This window comes from Cyprinodon tularosa, unplaced genomic scaffold, assembly GCF_016077235.1.
Source record: "Cyprinodon tularosa strain WSP-4 unplaced genomic scaffold, ASM1607723v1 ctg1080, whole genome shotgun sequence".
Lineage (NCBI taxonomy): Eukaryota > Metazoa > Chordata > Actinopteri > Cyprinodontiformes > Cyprinodontidae > Cyprinodon > Cyprinodon tularosa.
In genome coordinates, this window is record NW_024037872.1 from 119303 (window position 1) to 140970 (window position 21668).

At 37.9% G+C, this 21668-nt stretch overlaps 1 protein-coding gene across 1 annotated transcript in view; it reads right to left on the bottom strand.

Moving 5' to 3' along the window:
- plagl2 (pleiomorphic adenoma gene-like 2) overlaps positions 1-17476 on the bottom strand; it is a 69780-nt gene extending 52304 nt beyond the window's left edge. The window contains exon 1 of the mRNA XM_038291588.1: positions 17229-17476. The gene's annotated coding sequence lies outside the window, so the exon portion shown is untranslated. The remainder of the gene's footprint in view (positions 1-17228) is intronic.
- Positions 17477-21668: the final 4192 nt, after the last annotated feature.

Below are 21668 nucleotides of genomic sequence, written 5' to 3' on the forward strand. Positions count from 1 at the left end.
TTCATTCAAGAAAAAAAACTAAATGTTGAACATTGAATCATTCAGTCTTATGTGCCAGAAAATAATTCTTCAACATAAAGAACCAGGAAGCTCTGCTAGGACAGACAGAAAACAGGTTCAGTCTAATAAGAATGTTGGCAGTGGGCTTTAGGCTGCCCTGCAAGGCTTTAAACCTGGGTTTAACCGGAGACTAAGCCATTCTCAAGCACATATCAAGGAGCTCATTCTGAGCCTGGATCCAGATTTATTGTTGATTCTGTTCATGGTGGAGAATCCTGCTTCACAGCAGCAGGTTGAGCCAAACATCCTCTAAATGTGCAGGGTCATCTTTGAGCACGCCATTTCACTTTTCTTTCACCAGTTCACCGCAGTTCTTCCAGCAGTCCACACTTTCTTTGCTCTCTTTTTCTCATGGTCTTCTCCTTCTTTCCCATCGCCCGGCTTGCCACAGGTTTGCCTGCTGTGTCTAAAAGTAGCAGCAGCAGCAACCCAGACTGACAGCTCATTGGCTCATTTGGATCACGTGCAGCCTGGAGCCGGACGCTCCCCAGGGCTTTACCGTATTAACAGGGAAAATAGACACTGCCGTCAGACAACATGCAGTAATTTATAAATGTTTTAAATCAGGTTGGGTCTGGATTAGCCAGCAGGTGGGTCCGGATCCGGATCCGGACCGCGGTCCACTGATCCGTGAACTCTGGCCTAAAAAGAAAGGGCAACGCTGTATTTGGACAAAGACATGGCTGAGCAAAAGGAGCTACTACGGTCTGTTAATTTTATAGAAAGAACTCCATTTTAATCATTGCAAACCCGCCATGCTTCTAGGTTTTCATCTGAGAGGAAGAAGCAGAAGAAGAATCCTTGTTTGCCCACGACCACCTTACGACAGCTGACTGAATTTCCAACATGTTTGATTTTCTCCTAACCTTACGATTCCTGATGGGGAGGTGGTCGTTGGAGGCTGATCGTCCCTCGTTACCCCCTGTACACTACGACACACACCATCAGGCTGAAAGTCGGCCAGATTGAAAAATCGTACAGTGTATACCCGGGTTTAGCCAGACGCCGTCATCACTGGACTTTCTGTGTTTAATTCTAGATCATATGAATGGATCAGGATTCAAACGCCGTGCAAATGAACGCTGTTTTACCTTTTAACAGAACAAACTGATTTCTGCATCGATTTCTTTTCTTTAAATCTGCAGCTAAAATGAAGCCAATATTTCTTAGACTTTATGTAGAGATTAAAAAAACAAAACAAATGGTTTGATTTATTGAAGGAACTTTTTTCTAAATTGATTGGTCTCATATTTAACAGGATTCTTAATTTGTTAGCCTGTCTTAGACTGGATGGATTTAGCCTGTCCATCCCACAATCACAGTTAATCTCTGCCCGATTAAATAATCTCTGCCCGATTAAATAATCTCTGCCCGATTAAATCATCTCTGCCCGATTAAATCATCTCTGCCCGATTAAATCATCTCTGCCCGATTAAATCATCTCTGCCCGATCAAAACATCTGTCCCCTATTAATAATCTCTGCCCGAATAATCTTCTCTGCCGGATTAATAATCTCTGCCGGATTAATCATATCTGCTTCATTAAATCATCTCTGCCCGAATAAATCATCTCTGCCCGAATAAATCATCTCTGCCCAATTAAATCATCTCTGCTTGATTAAATCACCTCTGCCAGATTAATCATCTCTGCCAGATTAATCACGTCTGCTTGAATGATCATCTCTGCCAGATTAATCATGTCTGCTTGATTAATCATCTCTGGGATCCTTTCTTTGCTGGATTCTCAGATTGTGGCTCAGCTTTGAGTTCCTCAGGGTTGTGGTTTGGTTGCAGAGGGTTACTGGCGGTAACCAGTTGGTTCCACACTAAACTTAGACCCATAACAGGAAAGCAGCCATGCGCACAGGAATGTTTGGTGATCCTGAAGCATTTATCCCCCCACAGCATCACTCTAGTTCATTTTTCAGGAGGCGCTGCTGCAGAGCGGCGACCTCTGACAGCACGAAGGAGAAAGGAAGAGAAGAGGCTGCCTTCTGGAGGCTGTTCCTCCCGCCGCCTTTTTACTGCTTCCCATCCATGAATTAAGATCTGAGCAATCATCTGTCACAACCGTGGCTCAGTGTGAAAGAGCGAGATGCAGAGAGAGAGTGAGTCAGAGGTTGTTCTTCCAAACCGCACAGATCGGATTTCACCACCGTTCAGTGAATCATATGTGACTCAACTGAACCCGGCTCCACTTCCCCTGATTCCAACGCGGGTCCAACACACGCCGCTCTGCCATGTTTCAGCTTCCTTTGCGGTGCTGCTGCGCCCAAACGGCACCACAACTCCTCCACTCCAAGGCTGTGAGCAGACGGCGAAGAATGCTGCAACAATCAGGACAGATCACCGCTGCATGTTTTTCATTAAATGGTGGAAATTCAGCAACAACTGGATGACTGAGGGAGGGGGGACCACGATCAGCCTCAGTTCTTCAGGATGTCCACCTGACGGAGGATGTCCACCCGACAGATGATGTCCACCCGACACAGGGAGTCCAGAATCAGCATTAGTGGAGCTTCAAATGTCAGAACTAAGAACTTTGTGGTTTTTTCCATAATCTTCATAGAATTGTCCAGAAAAGTTTAGGTTTTCCATGAAGTTTAAACCGTTTCTCCTTTTTTTTTCCATCTGTAACATTTTGATTTTCAGATTAGATGATTGTTTAGAGGAAAATCATCACAATAAAATAAAAAAAAATCAAGGATTGATTAATAGAGAAAATTATGAGAGGATGAATTTATTTGCGTTGTTTAAAATAAACATCAAGACTTTCTAATAAAAAAATATTAATAAACTAATTAATTAAATATATATATATTTTTTTTTTTTATTAATTTTACCAATTAATTTATTAATGATTTAAAGTTTAGAAAATGTTGATTCTATTTTTATATAAAAAAATATTTCAAAATTGTAGAATTTGTTTTCTAAAAGTTTTGTCACTTATCTTTAAAAAAATAAAGGTGTAAAGAACCTTTAAAAACCAGAGGTGAATTATTAATAATTAAAATAATCCATAAAATACTCCATTATTTCCTGACAGTAAAATATTTATTCAAGCTGCTAAACTTTTAATTTAGCTGATTTTATAAATGAAGACACTGAAATGAAAATAGAACGAATCAAAGGAAAAGGAATCTAATAAAAAGATTTTACTAAATCATTCAAATATATTTTTATAATGCTAACTTTTTACATTTTCAGTCTAATTAGTCTTGATTTGTCCGTTTAGTCTTTAGTAAAATTTCTACCTTTTGGTAAGAATACAGTCTAAAATACCAGAAATAATTATTTCACTAGAAGTTTTATAAAAGGATCCAAACATGGAACCCAGTTTAACTTTAAACCATCTTAAAATTGTCCTAAAAAATGTAATCATAACAAATGAAATTATTTTATTTTTTTTATAAACAGGAGAACATGCGACGGTTCCTATTTAACAGACATCAGATAGGAGACAGAAGCTGCAGATGAAGCTGCTGCGTCCTGCAGCCTTTGCTTCCTTCACTCCTCGTTCTAAAGAAATCAACCTCCTACAAAGTCAAGGCTCTTTTATTTTCCATAAATTCACAATTTCTCAAAAATAATTACTTTAATTTTTTTTTTTTATAACGAACGTTTACAGAAACAAATATTTGGACTCTGAAATGAGAGGCGTATATTTAAACTTTAAAAATAGAAAAGGATGCTGTATTTCACGTTTATGAATTTACAAAATAAAAGCCTGTACCCTGACAATGGAGGAGGAAATAAATGAAACCAGGTTCTAAGCAGCAGTTCTTCTTCAACCTTTCGATAAGCATGTGTAACATTTCCAGGGCATTATTCCCTTTAATGTATTTTGTTTGGGTAAGTCTTATTTAAACATCATTAAATGTGAATTCAGGATGAAGTCAAACTAATTTTGATTCGCTGAGGAAAGTCACCACATTAAGCCGCGTCGCTAAATGCTAATCAGTCAAACGTGCTTCTAAGCGTTTCCAGAAAGTGGAGCTTCAGAAGGAGAAACACGAACCGCAGCGATTTATTCCTGACTGTGGCTCATGGGAAAGTCCAGCATCCCAACCCTGCTGCTCCGGCTGGGCACAAAGGCTAGCAAATAAAAGAGTGTTTTCAGCCTAAATCCAGGGAATTTATCGTTTTCTCCCATTAGTTCCACAATAAGAAAATAAAAACTAGCTTTTATTGCAGAAATCCTCTCCTCTGACATGAACCTTAAAGCAGGACGGCAGGCATCAACGTTATGAACCATAGAAATAAACATGTAAGGCGTATTCAGCTGGTGGCGTTACGCACTAATGGAACTACGGAAGCCCAAAGAGCATCGGCCAAAGGAGGAAAATTCTGATTTTCCCACAAATGAAGTCCTCATAAATAAAAAGGTTTACCAGACGCTTCCCCGTGATTTCGACTTTGTCAAATCCGGGATGATGATTATTCAATAATGGCGGCCATAATACATTTGGCTGTGACTCCATCCTGGAGAGAAATATCAGCTGTGCTGCTGCCATCAACACCTTTGTTTCTAGATGTTGGAGCTTGGCCTGTTTTCCAGTGTAGTCCTGTTTCTCTGACTGTGACTAACTGGATGTGCTCTCTTCATCCTCTGACATGGGAGCTGGCTCGGAGCTCGTCTGCCTGGCTGTGTGTTTCCTGGACGGGGCCGCCTGTGGAGCTGGTTGACAGTTGCCTTTTGTATCTATGCTTCTTTTTCTATGTCTGCTTCTGTCTCCTTGAACCCCAGTGGGCCTCAGCAGATGGCCGCTCACACTGAGCCTGGTTCTGCTGGAGGTTTCTTCCTGTTCAAAGGGAGTTTTTCCTCTCCACTGTCGCTACAAGCATGCTTAGTGTGAGGGATTGCTGAAGAGTCAATGAGTCGATGCAATCAGCTGGTTTTCCTTAGATAGAAAACTTTGAATCAATCTGACTGGATGATCTGGTGAACTGGAAAGTGCGATGACGTGTTGTGAATTTGCACTATAGAAATAAACCTAATCCTTCTGTTAGTCTAGAAATACCTGAATAGATCAGCACCTCAATCCATAACAGATCTGTTGTCAGTGGATCTATCTCCCAGACCACTCAGGTCCTTTAGTTCCAGCCTCCTCTGTCCACCCAAAACTAGAACCAAACACGGAGAAGCAGCATCTATGATCCACTGATCTGGAACAAACTCCCAGCAGACTGGAAAAGAGCTGAAAGCCTGAGATCTTTGAAGTCAGAGTTAAAAACCTGTTAGTCTAGAGCTGCCTTGGAGTTAACCTGGTAACTGAGGACATTTTTAGGTTAAGGTTGCGATCCAACTATGATTAGTTTTACTACCTTCCTTTATCACATTTTTATCATTACTTGCTTCTATTTTTCTTCTGTTTTAAAGTTTAATTCATGTCAAGCCCGTTTAATCGTCTTTGTACTGAACTGCTCTGTAGAAATAAACTAGACTTGCCTTTTCCTTCAAAATTGACAAACCTTTTATGGATAATTAGCAAATATTAAATGCGTTGGTATTGTTTTAGCATCAGTAATTCTTTCTAAATACATAGAAAGATTTTGAATTTTATGCATTTTGCAAAACATTTTCCTCTTGTGTTCATAACGGATTCCCTTTTCTTCCACTTCCCACTGGAGTCTACCGCAGCAGACATGTGACGGGAGGGGTCTGTAAAGAGGCCTATTCCCATCATGTGCTCTATGGTGCGTTCAAGTACAACTCGTACATACGACTGCTTATGTATCAGAATACAATCAATGTATTCGAACCTTTTTTGATCATTAAATGTTGTTAAAGTCTCATTCTGAATCCCATCCATATGTGTAAATAAAATAAAAAATAATAAAAAAAACTTGTTAGAACTTGTTAGAAAATGTTTGAACTGTAAATATACAGTCATGTGTTTAAATTACTGTTTTTATGTATTTTTTACTGTTTTCAAGGCTGCACAAAAAGAATGAAATTATCTAGGGAGCTGTTCTTAAAAAAATCTTTTTGTTTACACTTGTGTATACAAAATGAAAAAATAAATCTTGTCATGGTCTTGGTTATGTTAGGTTTTAATTTGCTCCATGTTTTCTAGTTTTATTGGTTTAATTCCTATTTTGTTGTATTTTGTGGATATTTTTAAGTTCTTAGGTTTTAATTTGTTGCCCTCTGTTGCCCTCTTGTGTTGGTCTCCTTTTCCCCAGCTCCTTTCTTGTCTGCTCTGTTCACACCTGCTCCCAATCTGCTCGTTAGTCCTCTCTTTGTTCAGTCTCCTATAAATACTCTTTGTGCAGTTCCTCGTCTTACCCTGGCTCCTCGTGATTGTTTTCCTCTGATGTCTCCATGGTTCTGTTTGTTTTACATTTTTCATGTTGGATTTTAGTTGTTTTTTTTATTCCTGCCTGTTACCTTGTTTGATTAAAGACTGCAAGAAGTCACCTCTGCCTCTCATCCTCTGCATTTGGGTCCTCTAAATCACAACCAAACCCTGAACAATCTGTCTAACTCTAAATTTAACATTTGTTTGATGGTTTTATTCAGATATTTTTTCTCATGATTGGTTCAAATCTTGGGAGGGCCTCCTTGCTAGGCCCTAATCTTTAGCTCATGCAGGTTTTCTATGCGATGTGACCGTGGTTAGCGCCCCTCAAAATAAAGACAAAAAAAAATAAATTGTAAATTGAACATCAGAAAACCTAGATGTCACACGAATGCAGAAACAGGAGCTTAAATGTTCTTACTGCGCTAACATGCTAGCTGACACATTAGCTGCCTTTGATCAACTCATACTTCCTACCAACTGCTTTCAAAACTCTTTTGTTGGTTAGAGGAACTATTTTATATAATGAGAAATTCTTCTCATTTAACATAAAGCATTTTAGCTCGCTGCCTTTGGTTTAGCTAACCTCCTTTCGCTTAGCTAGTGCAGACACGCGGGAGCCGTATAAAACGACGGTGGAAAGCCTTCCCACTGCGATACCTGCTGCTCCAGAACCCTGGCATCGAATCAAGCTCCATTTTAATGGCTTTCATCTTTTAAACATGAAACTACTTAAAATTGACTGCATCTAAAATACAACTGAATTTAAAAAAAACTGCATATTTGGCTAAATTACTCTTAAGTTTATTTTGTGTTGCATACAAAAAGACTAGATTGTCCCCAAAGACGTGAGCTACAAACAGATTCAACATGACTTTTCTAATCTCAGGTTTTATGTTGCAACTTAGATTTAGCTAAAGCCGCTGTCCAGGGGCTGATATAGGAAATGTGGGGCCCTAGGCAAAGACAGGCAGGGGCCCCTCTGAATGGAGAAGAACACATGAAACAGCCCCATTCTCCAGATAGAGAAATGTTAATAGAATAGACATCCATTATCTGTTCTAGGTTGTGTCCCTCTCTTCTTGTCCCTTTTCTTCTTGTTTTCCTCTCTATGTTTTGTACTCAGCTGACTTTTCATGCTGTCTCTAAAGGAATGAAAGATTTTTTCCAAGCACTAAGCTCACTTAGCTGATTGCTCCTTCCTGTGTTTCCAAAAAGGCCAAAGTAAATAACCCAGTCCTTCTTTTCACTGTAGACAAGCCATGATCTGCTTATCTGTTCTCCATTTTTCATTTGGATGAAATAATAGCTGCATGAATAATGACAGCAGACAAGATAGAGGAGAGCAGGAGGCGGGGTTACCAATCTACTCGCTCTGGAGAGCAGAGTTCGCTGCTTTTAGATGCTGTCTCCAAAGTCTCCAGTAGCAGAAAAAAGTCTCTAGATTTGGCGCTAGGAGCTTTTTAGAAATCAAAGTGCTAGAGGGGTCTGAAAAGTGGCTAAATATAGCGACTAAAGCGCTAAGTTGGCAACGCTGCTCTTTGCATGGTTTGTTTTCAAATGGTTTGCTGCTGTCTGTTTGGACCTTTCTGAACATGTGCAGCAAATGGACTGATCCAATATGGCGGACACTGAAGGGGGGGGGCTGAGACACACTTAATATTATCAGCGTTCTGATGGCATTTTAGCCAAAGGATTTTTATCAGATACATATTTGCGCAGGAAAGTGCCTAGTATTGCCTGATGGTAAACCCCCCTGCTGCTGTCACACCTTCACGATTTAGACCAGCGTATGCCTGATGTACCAAAAATATGGCAGATGTTGTATAAGTTATGGGCACGCTGTAACACGTCAACATTTGCCAAACGTGCGCCAAAAGCTACAAAATAGAAAAAATACAGACAGTTCGGCATATGCCAGCGGAGATTCTGGGACGCCAAGGTGTGACAGCGGCTGTAGTTTTATTTAAACAGGTCTTCAAACATATTTAAAGAACAGATGTGGGCATAAAAGACTCTCGTGGTTTCATTAAGTTTTGGTAAAAGAACTATAGTTTCACAGTATTGACACAAATATTCAAAAACAAACTAATTATTTTGCTCTGATTCAGTAGTTTCTCCATTTCTTCTCGATTTCCCTGCATCTCTGCAACCAAACAACCGATTTATGTTTAAAAAAAAAAAAAAAAAAGATAAACTGATGGTAAATTCAGATTGGAATTGTAAAGGATTTATTTATAATGTGTGTTTAAGAAAAAGTTAATAAATACTAGAATTCAAAAATGATCACTGAATAAATTAGGGTGTTTAAATCTTATGGTGTATTTTGTTCGGGGATCATTTGTTATTTAAAAGGTGTCAATCATTGTTTTCTGTGTTTATGTTTAAAGCATTTTCACCAACTAAAGAAAAAAAAAGAATCAGCAAGCTGCCTTTTCTGCAGTTTAAATCCTAAATAAAAAATGGGAAGCACCTGAAACAGGTGGTTGTATTCCTGCCTCATCAGGCCATCAGGGCTCCGTTTCACCAAGCGGGTTTAACAAACTCAAACTCTAAACTGATCTAGATTAAAGTCGGGAACTCTGAGTTGATTGAATTAATTCATAGCAGCCGTTATGAAACGGAAAACTCAAAGTAGAACCACTCAGAGTTTATCACGTGCGTAACAAGTATGAAAAGCCATCATCAGTGGAGTACCGATTCAATCAATCACCATGACAACAGGCAACAGGAAGTGCCTATTTCACCCCACTGGAACTAGAGGTTTAATGAAGAAATGAAAAAATTAGAGTTTAAAAGACAGAAACAGCGCTACGGCTGCAAAGGAGAGGAAGATGGAGAAGATTGTTGCTCGAGTTAGTGCCTAAGATCATAAGAAGTGGACTATGGCAGGCTGTTTTTACATTTATTTAAAGCACTCTCCTCTCTGTTGTTCCATTTATACATCACTAAAATAAGATTCTTCCAGATCAAAATTAAACCCCTAGACTGAACTGTGATAATAGATTTTTGAAATCACATTTTTACCTAGAAATATACATTTTAAGTGGCCATTTTGATATTTATCAGCTTGACTGAATATGTATTTATTATATCTGAAATAAATTTCTTCATAGTTAAAATAATACAAATGCTGACCACTAACAATAAGAATATGGAGATCTGAAATTTCAGATGTTATCATCCCAATAAATGGTTGTTATTAGCGGCTATCGGTCCCATAGAATGGCTTCAGATTGAGCCAGTAGGCTCAGAGGGTTATCATCCAGTGAATCCTAACCCTAAAGTAATTCCTATTCCCAGTGGAATTAATTAATCTATTTATGTGTAATCTGAAAATAATCTCAGCAGTTCTTCATGTGCTGTGAATATAACTAAATAAAAATAAAATGACCCGCATCTCGCTTGTATTAGGAAAACCAAAAAGAAATTAATCTCATATCCTGTCACTGAGATGTAGAATCCTCTCCCTATAAATATATCTAATTCTTTGTAAATTAAATTTTTAAATCTAATGTGTCTAAAGGACCTAATAAATTATTTATATATTTATATCCAAAACTATGACAAAAATCGGACTAAATCAGGAAATAAAACATCATGATTGGCTGTAAGGAGACGGAGGACAGAGTTTACTAAAGTAAACCTGCTGCTGACCAGGTTAGCCCTGTGGAGACTGTTACCGTGGCAACAGAAACAGAGGTTTCTACAGACTAATTTCAGGTTTAGAAAACTTTCAGTAATCCTGCTTAGTGAAACGGAGCTCAGGCCTGATCCTATTGGAAGCTATAAACTGAAAAGCTTGTTTTATAACTTACAGGTGCTGGTCATAAAATTAGAATATCATGAAAAAGTAGATTGATTTCAGTAATTCCATTTAAAAAGTGAAACTTGTATATTATATTCATACATTACATACAAACTCATATATTTCAGATGTTTATTTTGTTTAATTTTGATGATTACAAATGACAACAAATGAAAATCCCAAATTCATCATATCAGAAAATTAGAATATTGTGAAAAGGTTCAAAATTGATGGCCCCTGGTGCCACACTCTAATCAGCTAATTAACTCAAACCACCTGCAAAAGCCTTTAAATGGTCTTTCAGTCTAGTTCTATAGGCTACACAATCATGGGGAAGACTGCTGACTTGACAGTTGTCCAAAAGACGACCATCGACACCTTGCACAAGGAGGGCAAGACACAAAAGGTCATCGCTAAAGAGGCTGGCTGTTCACAGAGCTCAGTGTCCAAGCACATTAATAGAGAGGCGAAGGGAAGGAAAAGATGTGGTCGAAAAAAGTGTACAAGCAAGAGAGATAACCGCACCCTGGAGAGGATTGTGAAACAAAACCCATTCAAAAATGTGGGGGAGATTCACAAAGAGTGGACTGCAGCTGGAGTGAGTGCTTCAAGAACCACCACACACAGACGTATGAAAGACATGGGTTTCTGCTGTCGCATTCCTTGTGTCAAGCCACTCTTGAACCACAGACAGCGTCAGAAGCGTCTAAAGAGAAACAGGACTGGACTGCTGGTGAGTGGTCCAAAGTCATGTTCTCTGATGAAAGTAAATTTTGCATTTCCTTTGGAAATCAAGGTCCCAGAGTCTGGAGGAAAAGAAGAGAGGCACTTCATCCACGTTGCTTGAAGTCCAGTGTAAAGTTTCCACAGTCAGTGATGGTTTGGGGTGCCATGTCATCTGCTGGTGTTGGTCCATTGTGTTTTCTGAGGTCCAGGGTCAACGCAGCCACATACCAGGAAGTTTTAGAGCACTTCATGCTTCCTGCAGCTGACCAACTTTTTGGAGATGCAGATTTCATTTTCCAACAGGACTTGGCACCTGCACACAGTGCCAAAGCTACCAGTACCTGGTTGAAGGACCATGGTATCCCTGTTCTTAATTGGCCAGCAAACTCTCCTGACCTTAACCCCATAGAAAATCTATGGGGTATTGTGAAGAAGAAGATGCAATACACCAGACCCAACAATTCAGAAGAGCTAAAAGCCACTATTAGAGCAACCTGGGCTATCATAACACCTGAGCAGTGCCACAGACTGATCGACTCCATGCCACGCCGCATTGCTGCAGTAATACAGGCCAAAGGAGGCCCAACTAAATACTGAGTGCTGTACATGCTCATACTTTTCATGTTCATACTTTTCAGTTGGCCAACATTTCTATAAATCCTTTGTTTTTATTGGTCTTCAGTAATATTCTAATTTTCTGATATGATGAATTTGAGATTTTCATTTGTTGTCATTTGTAATCATCAAAATTAAACAAAATAAACATCTGAAATATATGAGTTTGTATGTAATGTATGAATATAATATACAAGTTTCACTTTTTAAATGGAATTACTGAAATCAATCTACTTTTTCATGATATTCTAATTTTATGACCAGCACCTGTATTAAACCAGACTTTACTTTTTTTTTTTACTTTTAAACCCAGTAAACAACAAATGCATCTTTCTGCCATCTTCTCCAACAGCACCGAACATGAGAGAGAAACACAAAGGTAGAAAAACCACGTTCTGCAGGAAGGGCCCGTTTTCTATGGAGCTTCTCAGGCTCCCAGCTTGCTGCTGTCTGGAGAAAATAACTAATGGTTTGAGCTTCTTCAGTGAACAACATGCATTCTGGCATGAACCCAGTGTCCCTTGCCCCCGCCCAGCCCCATCCCGTCCCCTCTCTCTGGAAGGTAAAGGAGTACAAAGGAGAGGATCAGAGCTTTTCCGATTCTTCCCTGGTTATTAACCACCATTTGTCCCTTGGAAGGGCTGTCCCTCCCATTAACCCCACTGATGCTCTTTTCTCATGGAAATCAGCCTGCTGTTGCAGGAACCACCACCGCTGCAGCCTGCAGAGGTGCAAGGAATTCTGGGAGGATTTCAAGAGAAGAACTCTGAATCTCCCACACACACATATACAGATACATATACTGGGAGCCTAAGATGCACATTTGTCCCTAACATGGTTGTGTGTGAGCGGAGGATCTAACACAGACGACGTGAAATGCTCTGACCCGGAGCGCAGGGGCCTGAAGGGAACCAACAACCCGGCAGAGAAGGTAATGAGAAGCTGAGTCCATGCACCCTGGAAGAGCAGAGCAGGAAGCGTCCGCCATGAAAACCACCTGCTTCGTCACTTTAATCCTCACAGCGAGCCGATCCGTGAGACGTCTTCAGACTAGAAGCGCAGCGCCGGGATAGTTTTCACACTTAACTGTTAAAAACACCAAAGCACATCCATCTGTCGGCGCCTCTGAAACCACCAGAACAACAACCAGCGCCGCCTCACACAATGCTCCCAGAAACCAAATCTCCACATTCCCCGCAAGGCCAGATCCATCAGCGACCGGGCGGCTACGGTGAGACAGCGCCAAACATCAACACATGGGTCTCAACTTGCACTGAGTGCAGCAGAGACGGAGCCGCCGTCTCGTGACTAAAACTCACTTCCACTTCCTCCTGCAGCCCGAGGCGTGGATGCTGCAGGGGACGGAACTCGCCTTGGTGGCTCCTCCAAAGAGCTTCAGGCTGCTTTCTGTCAGGATTTTAAAGCCAGTAGACTTTATTTATCCCTCAGGATTACTCCTCCTGGGATAATCTGGTTCCAGTAGCTTATATAGAGAACAAAGTTAAGTTATTAAAGATATTTGAGGCTGAATATGTTTGTATTTTAAATATTTGAAGGATTCTGCAACAGGAAAATGAATAAAACCTCCTGCATCCATTGCTGCTGGTTCCTCAATCAGTCAGTGAAGCTTTTTGGTGAATAAGAAAACCTGCAGATTTTAATCCCAATCTACCAACATTCAGAGATAATCTGGACCATTGGAGCACCGAGTCAATGCATCTCTGATAGTTTAAACTTTTCCCAAATACTTTAATCAAATAATTAAGTTCTTAAAAGGAAAAGTCGCTCATAGTCAGAATATAAACTTCTGAAAGTTCTTTAAATCTGAAATGATTCCATCCTGTTCAATAAATGATCAGTGTTTTCAATTATTTTAATGTGCTTTACTGGAGGCATCCATGTTTGTCAAAGAACACTACTGCCACCTACTGGTTAGTGACGTCACGGTGCGGTATCAGCTGTTGATCAAGTCCCAGTGCTGTATCTGGTGTTTGTCACAACGCGCTATTATCCAAGTCATCTTGATAACCGGTCCAGACTCAGCGATCGTGACGAAAATTATTTTTAGTTTTTTACCAATTAAAGCAAAATTCATTAAATCACTGCAAACATGTTAGTTTTAGGTATAAATAATGATCCATTGATTATTTCTTGCTGACCGGACTTTTCCTTTAATACAAACACTGTGGATTTTCCCATATCCTGATAGTTACATTTTAACCCTTTATAGGGCCTCAGTAAAAATACTTTGAAAATCAAAGTTTCCAGCTAATAGTGTTATTTTTAATCAAGAATAAGACTTTATTACCTTTGTAACTTTAAAACAATATGGATTAATGTCAATGTAATAACAAGGAACACCAACTTGCCCGAATATATTTGGAAAAATAAAAGTTTTTAGTCCAACATAACCTTACAGGTAGGGATGCACGATATTGGGATTTTGGCCGATATCCGATATGCCGATATTTTTAAAACTCATGTAGCCGATAACCGATATCGATACCGATGTTAAAGCTGGACAAAAATAAGTAGTCATTGAAAATAGCAGTTTTGTTATCCATTTCTGACACTTTGAAAAATAATAAACTCAAATATATTTTCATACTCTGATATCAAATAGATTTTTAAAAACGCGGTATCGATCTATTTTACTTTCAAAATCTGGTGAAATTTCATCGTTCTGTTACAAACTCTCGTGATATTTTGCTAATTTTTGTGAGATTTTGTTAGTAAAATAGATCGATACCGCGTCAATATATCAACATATAAAAATATGGCAACATTTCGGGAATTTTCGGGGGATTTCGTAGCATAACGACGACATATAGCAATATTTCATTAGTAAAAGAGATTGATATGGTGTTTTTAAATGGCAATATATCAGCATATGAAGATATTGGGATATTTTAATGCATCAATATTTTTTCCCTCGTCTTTAGAGGTTTTTAAGTCTGTAAAAAAGAAGTTTTTGAGGAAGAAGAAGTATTTTTTTTTAGACTTTAGAAACTCAGAAGCTGATCAAATATCGGGTTAAATATCGGTGGGGGGGCCGATGTCCGATATTAAGTTTTAAGGCCGATACCGATAGGGGGCCCATTATATCGTGCATCCCTACTTACAGGCTTTAATGCATTGGCACTTTCATTTTTCGGTTTTTCAACCTAAATATAATTGTTAACTAGGCTTATTAACTTTAAACTTTTTAACTTTTCAATTAGCTTTTTACCTTTTTTCTTGACATGTTAACTTTGTTTTTTCAACTTAATTTCCAGTAGATAATCTATCATTTAGGGATCGTCTAATTGGTCAAACGCCAAAATAAGCTGTACAGCCATGTAGCAGGATCTTTGCTGAATAGATGGATATAGATCTAGTGCTTCTAGACCGGGGGTATGCAACTAACTTGCCCTATAAAGGGTTAAATCACATAAAAAAAAATCCAAATGCTTTAAATAAAAAAATGTAACATAAAATCATCATCTAGAACATTTACTATAAATTGTTCCTGAATGTTGTGAAACATGTGGAGTGGAGACGCAGGCTGACAGGCTGGACTTTTAAACCATCCATTTACTGACTGTTTCATGAACAGAACTCTCCCAAATCTAAAAATATTGCTTTTTCTTTTTTTTAACGGTGCAGAACATTTTTTTCAGCCAGCAGACAGGCAGTGTGCAGCCACTAGTGGGGGGCGGGTGAAGCTGTGACATTTTATCCACCCCGCAGATGAAAATATGAAGCTTTTTAACAGCCTTTAAAAGGTGGAACTTTTTCAAACTTTGCTGCAGTTTTAATTCCAGGAAAAGGCCCTGAAAATAAAACTTTCTCTGAATATTAAAGATGAACTGAAAGATGAAAAGTGAAAATCCAAATGTTTCCTTCTTGGTTTAAATAGGAGAAGCTGCAGCTTAGATCTGTTGGTTTTAGATGTGGGGCCTTTCAGAAACACCAGGGACAAATCCAGAGAACTGTTTTGAGCCAATCTATTTAATAAATATCTGCGATGCATTTAGGCCTTTTGGTTCCGTTCAGCTGATCTTCACCTGCAGCTTCTTTTCTATCAGGTAAAAAACAACAAAACCTGCAGCAGATTGTTTTAAATCCAGCAACGAATGAAGGGATTATGCATTTATTCTTATATTCGTCTTATTTTATTCAACTAAAAACAAAGATGGTGAGTTTTTAATTTGAAATAATTCATCAACACGGAAAAATTAATCTGATTACATGAAGAAAATTTTTCCAATTCGGATACATAAATGTTAAGGATTTAAATATTTTACTTTCATTTGCTAAAATAAAACAACTTTTAATTGCTTTTTTTATTATTAATTAAATTTAACATTTCTAAAAAAAAAAAAACCCTAAAATAATTAAACAAAAAGAAAAACAACCCAAAATGAGGAAAGATATAAAAAATTTGAAAATCTACTTAATTATATTTAAATAAAATCCCAGCTCTTTACCAAGTAGATTCTGAAATTAGAATTTGATTTTCTTTTTTATTAAAACCAGGGTGGAAACTATTAATTGTGATTGATTATTGAAATAATTATAAAATAAAGTAGTAATCAATTAATCATTAACTGGAGACTGTAAAACCTGCCTTTAGCTGACAGAGCGACTCACTTAGAGCAGCAATTATACCAAGATTGGAAAATAATATATTAACATTTTACATTTAAGATAAAAAAAAACTTTTTCTTCTGTCAATCTGCTCCATCCAGAATTCCTTAATTGGAAAAGTTTTACTTTGATTTCCTAAACATTCTTCTTTAAGGAACCTTTGGTTATTTGATAATTAATCAAATGAATAATCGACAGATTAATAATTTGTAAATTATTGGTTATTTTCAGCCCTAATTAGAACCTTAAATGAGTTTAGCAGAAGGCAGCAGTTTGTTATCGACAGACAGTGAAGGCATAGATGTGTGTGGCATAGATTGGCTTTCCTTCCCTATCCCAGGATGTGTGATTGGAGCTGATGCCATGAAAACACCTGAAATGAGGCAAAGTTCAGATCGAGTTCAGGCTGTTTGCGGCAGAGGAAATGTGCTAATGAAGCCCAGCAGCCAAACTCATGTGCGGCAGCAGCAAAAACCCGCACAGATCAGCGCAACTTCTTTTTCACACTCAAGTAGAAACAAACCCTGCAGCAAAAACAGCAACAAGTGCACAAACTGAGCCCACACATCATGAACCCAACAACCCCTTCCCCCATTTTCTTTCTTTTTTTTTTTTTTGGAAGGCTCCTGCTTGTTGTTTACTCTCCTGCAGAGCGAAAAGCTTTTCAGAACCTCTGATCAGAAGCATGAAACCCAGAGAATGATCGCCTGAAAGTTTGGGATTAAAGCCTGAATGTGACCTGATGGCATAAAGACTGAGCTTCAGTCAGAGACAAACTTTTCTCCTCTGGACTAAAGCAACACAAACAACAGGACGTGCGCCGCGCCGCTCCAGTCCTCTGCAGCGCCTCTGCAGCGCATACCTCCCAAATATTCCCCGGCTGGTTCCGACCCAGCAAACCGCCCAGAACCACGCGGCGTTGGGCCGCCGTGGCTCCCAGTAGTCTGCCCAAACTGCGCGGCCGTGGCTCCGTAACACGGTGTCCACAGCCTCCCGTGCGTCACTTCACCCCAAAGCCCCACACGCGCGCGCGTGGGGGGGACGCGCGGCTGCGTTAGAGAAGAGAGAGAAAAGAGCAGTTTACCCACCGAAAAGTTTCCAGCAGCGCATTAGTCAGTTGGCCTGGAAGTCCCGGTGAGTTCCAGCCTCCGCTGCCCGCCGTCCTGCTCGCTCTCTGCCGCCGCGGCTCCTCCTGCGTCCCGCTGCCGCCGCGTCCGTTTGATCCACTTTGGAGACTTTTCTAAAGTGTCCGCTGCGGGTTTTTCTCTGTATTCGAGGCCCGACTCTCTGCTGCTCTGCCTAGGCTGCAGCGGAGTTATGGGGCGGTGAGCATTGTGGGAGCGTGACGTCACACCACTTTCACAAACTTTTTTTTTTGGAACCAGTCCCAGCAGCGAATGCTTACTGGTGCTTCAGCTCCAAACTGGGAGCCACATTAAACACCTGCTTCACAACAACAACAACAAAGCTTCTTTTTTTCTTATTCCACAGATTTTATTTGTTTTTCCTTTAAAACTGCTTCCTAGTTTCAACTTTTCTCTCAATTCTGGATTTTTTCTTCCAAGATATTAAATCAAACATGAAAGGAATCTGAAGCAGGAAAGTCACCAACCTCAACCTGAAAATTCAATATGGCGCCTGAAAATGAGCTGCCAATAAACGCCTCATTTCCACTGATTATCTGATTAAATCCTGTTTAACCAACTAAAAACTTAGAAATATATCTGTTAGTAAATATCAGCTTTGAATTTATCCAAAACAGAGGAAGTGATTAGCTTTGGTTGCCAACTAGTTATCCCGGTCACAGCAGCTTTAACTGGATTCCTGCAGCTTCCTGCACAAAATGATAGATTTAAATAAGTTATTGTACATTTGATTCTCATTTAATGCTTAAACAAAATAAAAACAAAAATCGGGAGCAAAAAGAAACAAGAAACTGAGTCAGATTCTGACAAACATGACGCCAACGCTTCTGTATACGCTAAGTCAAAAAAAAAAAAAAGGGAATTATTTTCAAAGGATAAAGTCTACTCTAATATAGATATATAGATTTTGTTTTATTACCATTTTTTTTCTGATATGGAAAATTATGGGACAGAAATTTTGGGGAAAAAATCAATAATAAAACAAATATATATATATATATTTTTATGACATGTTTCTAATGAAAAAAGACACATTAATAAAACATGTTCCTAAAACAATGAACGAGGCAATTTGTTTTTTCTGGCCTTAGCATTTATATTTCTTTGTCAGTCATTATTTTAAATTATAATCAAATATTTCATTTATTTCTTATTTGAATTTTTTTTTGAAAGCTAATATAACAAACTATTAAAATAACTTCTTTTTTGTCGCTCAAAAAGGCCTCAGTTAGACTTAAATAAATACCAATAAATTACATCGTTTTTTTCTAATATGTATTTCATTTTGGCATAAAGAGTTTTACACCGAATCTTTTATGAATTAATTTCAAAAAGAGATGCTGTGTTCTTTATTTTAATTTAATTATTTTATATCTCCTGCATTTTAAGGATGTTTTTAAGAGCAAACTGAACCAGTTATCACTTTATATTTTATGTTGTTTATTTAATAATAATAATAATAATAAAGTGAAACTAAAAACAACATGGAGGAAGAGCAATATTTCTGCCCCCCATGCTCCAGCTGAAGTGGTTTCTCCCACCTTGTTTTTGTAACATATCTGCTGTTTGGGGGGGGGGATTACTTCCAGGGCACATCAGCTCGTTTCCTCACCGCCCTGCCTGCGACCCCTGCACCCCCCCTCAGGCCCAATATCAACCCCCTGAGCCCGCAGTGTCAATGTGCATGGAGTGGGGGGGCGATGATGCGTTCAAGTGCTGCTTCTTTAACTTGTTTCCGATTTGAGGCCGTTTGTAGTTTTGTGAGAGATCCTCTACAGACATGTTCACATTTAAAATATAAATGAATGAAAAAAAATAAAATAACATTTCTCTCATTACAGAAACGAATTTATATATGTTTAACCTAACACATTTATATATGTATAGAATAAGCCCATCTAATTTATTGATTGTTTTTAAATAATTTTTTTTTAAAAAAGTAGTATTTACTTTTTTTTTTTTTGCATTGTTTAAATCTATAAAAGTTGTCAGTTCTATGTGGTTGTGTTGCTTTAGGGCCGACTAACTATTTATTTCCTTAGATTAAAATAACAAATCACAGGCATTTATTTACAGATTCATTTCCGTGCGAAACTTTTCTATGGAGCTTTCCAATTTAACAGCCAGATTTCCGACGGTACTCGAATGCAACAAAAGCCATTTTCTGCGTGTTGTAGAGGAGCGGGGTTCCACGCGTGGAGGGGCCACTTGGAGCCACGCGCTGCTTGTTCTTCTAACTTCAAAACTAGAGAGAAACAGATTTTTAGACCAAAAGCTTCCAGATTATTTTCATCTTCGCGTCACTTTCAGGATGTTTTTGTTTTAGGATAATCTAATCTGCTCCTAAATATGCTGAAAAACAACCAGAAAAAATGTTTTAAAGATCAATTCGCTGCGGAATTAATTCAACAAAATTCGGGAACGTTTCTTTTTAATAGAAGGCCAAGAAATGTAGGATGAAGAATTAAAAGTAAAGGAGAAAAACTACAGATTGGAGAGTTTATCTCCCCTTTAAAACCGGCCTTAAGACAACAAACATTTCTGTAAACATGTCAGTAATTTCATGAAAAGAAACCATTGATGAAAAAACTTAAATGATCTAATAATAACAAATAAATGTAAAAAATAAATGTGGATATTTGCATAAATGTTTTTAAATATATTTTTTTAAATAACTATATTTCCTCCTTCATGCTTCTTTAGAAGCAGCTGAATTTAATTTGATTTTAAAAACTTGATTTTTTTTCACAGATTTCTGAACTTTTATTCCTATAAAAAAGAAAAAGAATATTTTATTATAATTGTTAGTTTAAAAAGAAAAGCTGACATTTTTTTCTTTATTTCATTTTCATTTTTCTATCTTGTTTTAGTGATTTGCTAAAATAAGAGAGAAAAATCAACAACAGAGTCGATATGCATGAACAGTTCAGTCCTTATTGGCTCCTCAGGGTTTATTTTAACTTAAATATCACAAAAAAAAATCTAAACAACAACAAAACTAGAAGCTGGACCTCAGCCTTTAGGAAATTCATCAACTTTTTCTCAGTTATTCTTTATATGTAAAAAATAAAAAGATGAATCATAAACAGGTTAGAAAAAAAGGCTCTCAGTTTCATTCTTGTTAATTCGATCAAAATATGAGAGAAAAATAATCATGGACTCTAAAGAAAGGATTAATGAAGTGATTCTGATTCCACTTCATGGCGCGTCATTTTTTTACTTCAAATAAAAAATTTCTGTCTCTATTTTTTTAGCTTTTATTTTAACTCTGACGTAAACTTTAAAGACTCCATGTTTCCATTTTATCGTCCTCTATTTCAAACCAAAGCTAATTTTCCTTTTATTAAATAATTTTAGGCCTTGGTTACTCAGTCCTAGAAATTATACTTTAGCTAGAATTAAATTAGAATTTGATTTTTCTTGACTTCTAATTTAAAATGTCTTTATGTAAAACATGGAGCTAAACTTGTTCTGAATAACAAATGTCACATGGAGATTTTTTTTGTTTTATTTTTTATAATGTTAACTACAAACTATTCCAGTTTTAATAAGCTTAAAGTAAGAAGATAATTATTGTAGTCTTAAATGTTTATTTAAAATCACATAATTTAAAAAATAAAAATAAGTTTACCCCAAACAGAGAGAGATAATCAAAGTTTTTAAATCTCTCTGGTTTTTCTTTTCCTTATAATTTGAACCTAAACAAACCTCCTAACAACCTGCTTCCTGATCTGTTTGCAGCTCTTCCTGCAGAAGCGGAGCTGCAATAAATCCTGATGTGTCTGCAGAAAAATTATCAGTGCAGATGAAATAACTAAACCATTTATTAAAGGTGTTTTCTCTTGTAATGGATCCGGATTCTGTCCTCTTTCATAAACATATTTAACTCAACTAACTTTGATGTTTTCACCGTCTGACAGAAGCTTTTTGGTTTATTTTAAGTATTAGAAATGAACGGCGCAGGGAAATAATCTGAGAGTAAAACCTGTGAGCTCATCCTAAGAAGGATTTTAGCAAACTAAACGAAATGCTCAACTAGAACTAAAAGGTCCTTCAGGTGTCAGCGTGAGGCGGAGCAGACTGACATGTTAAAAGGAACAAGTCATGGTCGCAGGTTTGCATAGAGACCATAGAGACACGTTCCTACCTATAATTGGACATGAACAACATGTTTATAATTTACTATACAGCAGTAGTTATTGCATGAGGAGCTACTTAAACAGTCCGACAGTAAGCAATATAGGAAGATGATAAAAGGTTGTGTTATATTTAATCCTTTACTATTAAAAACACACTTTTATAATAGAAACATTATATGATTGTAGGAAACAGATATAATGCAGCAGGGCAGCCTGAGGGTGAAGCAGCTGCCCTTCACTGCTG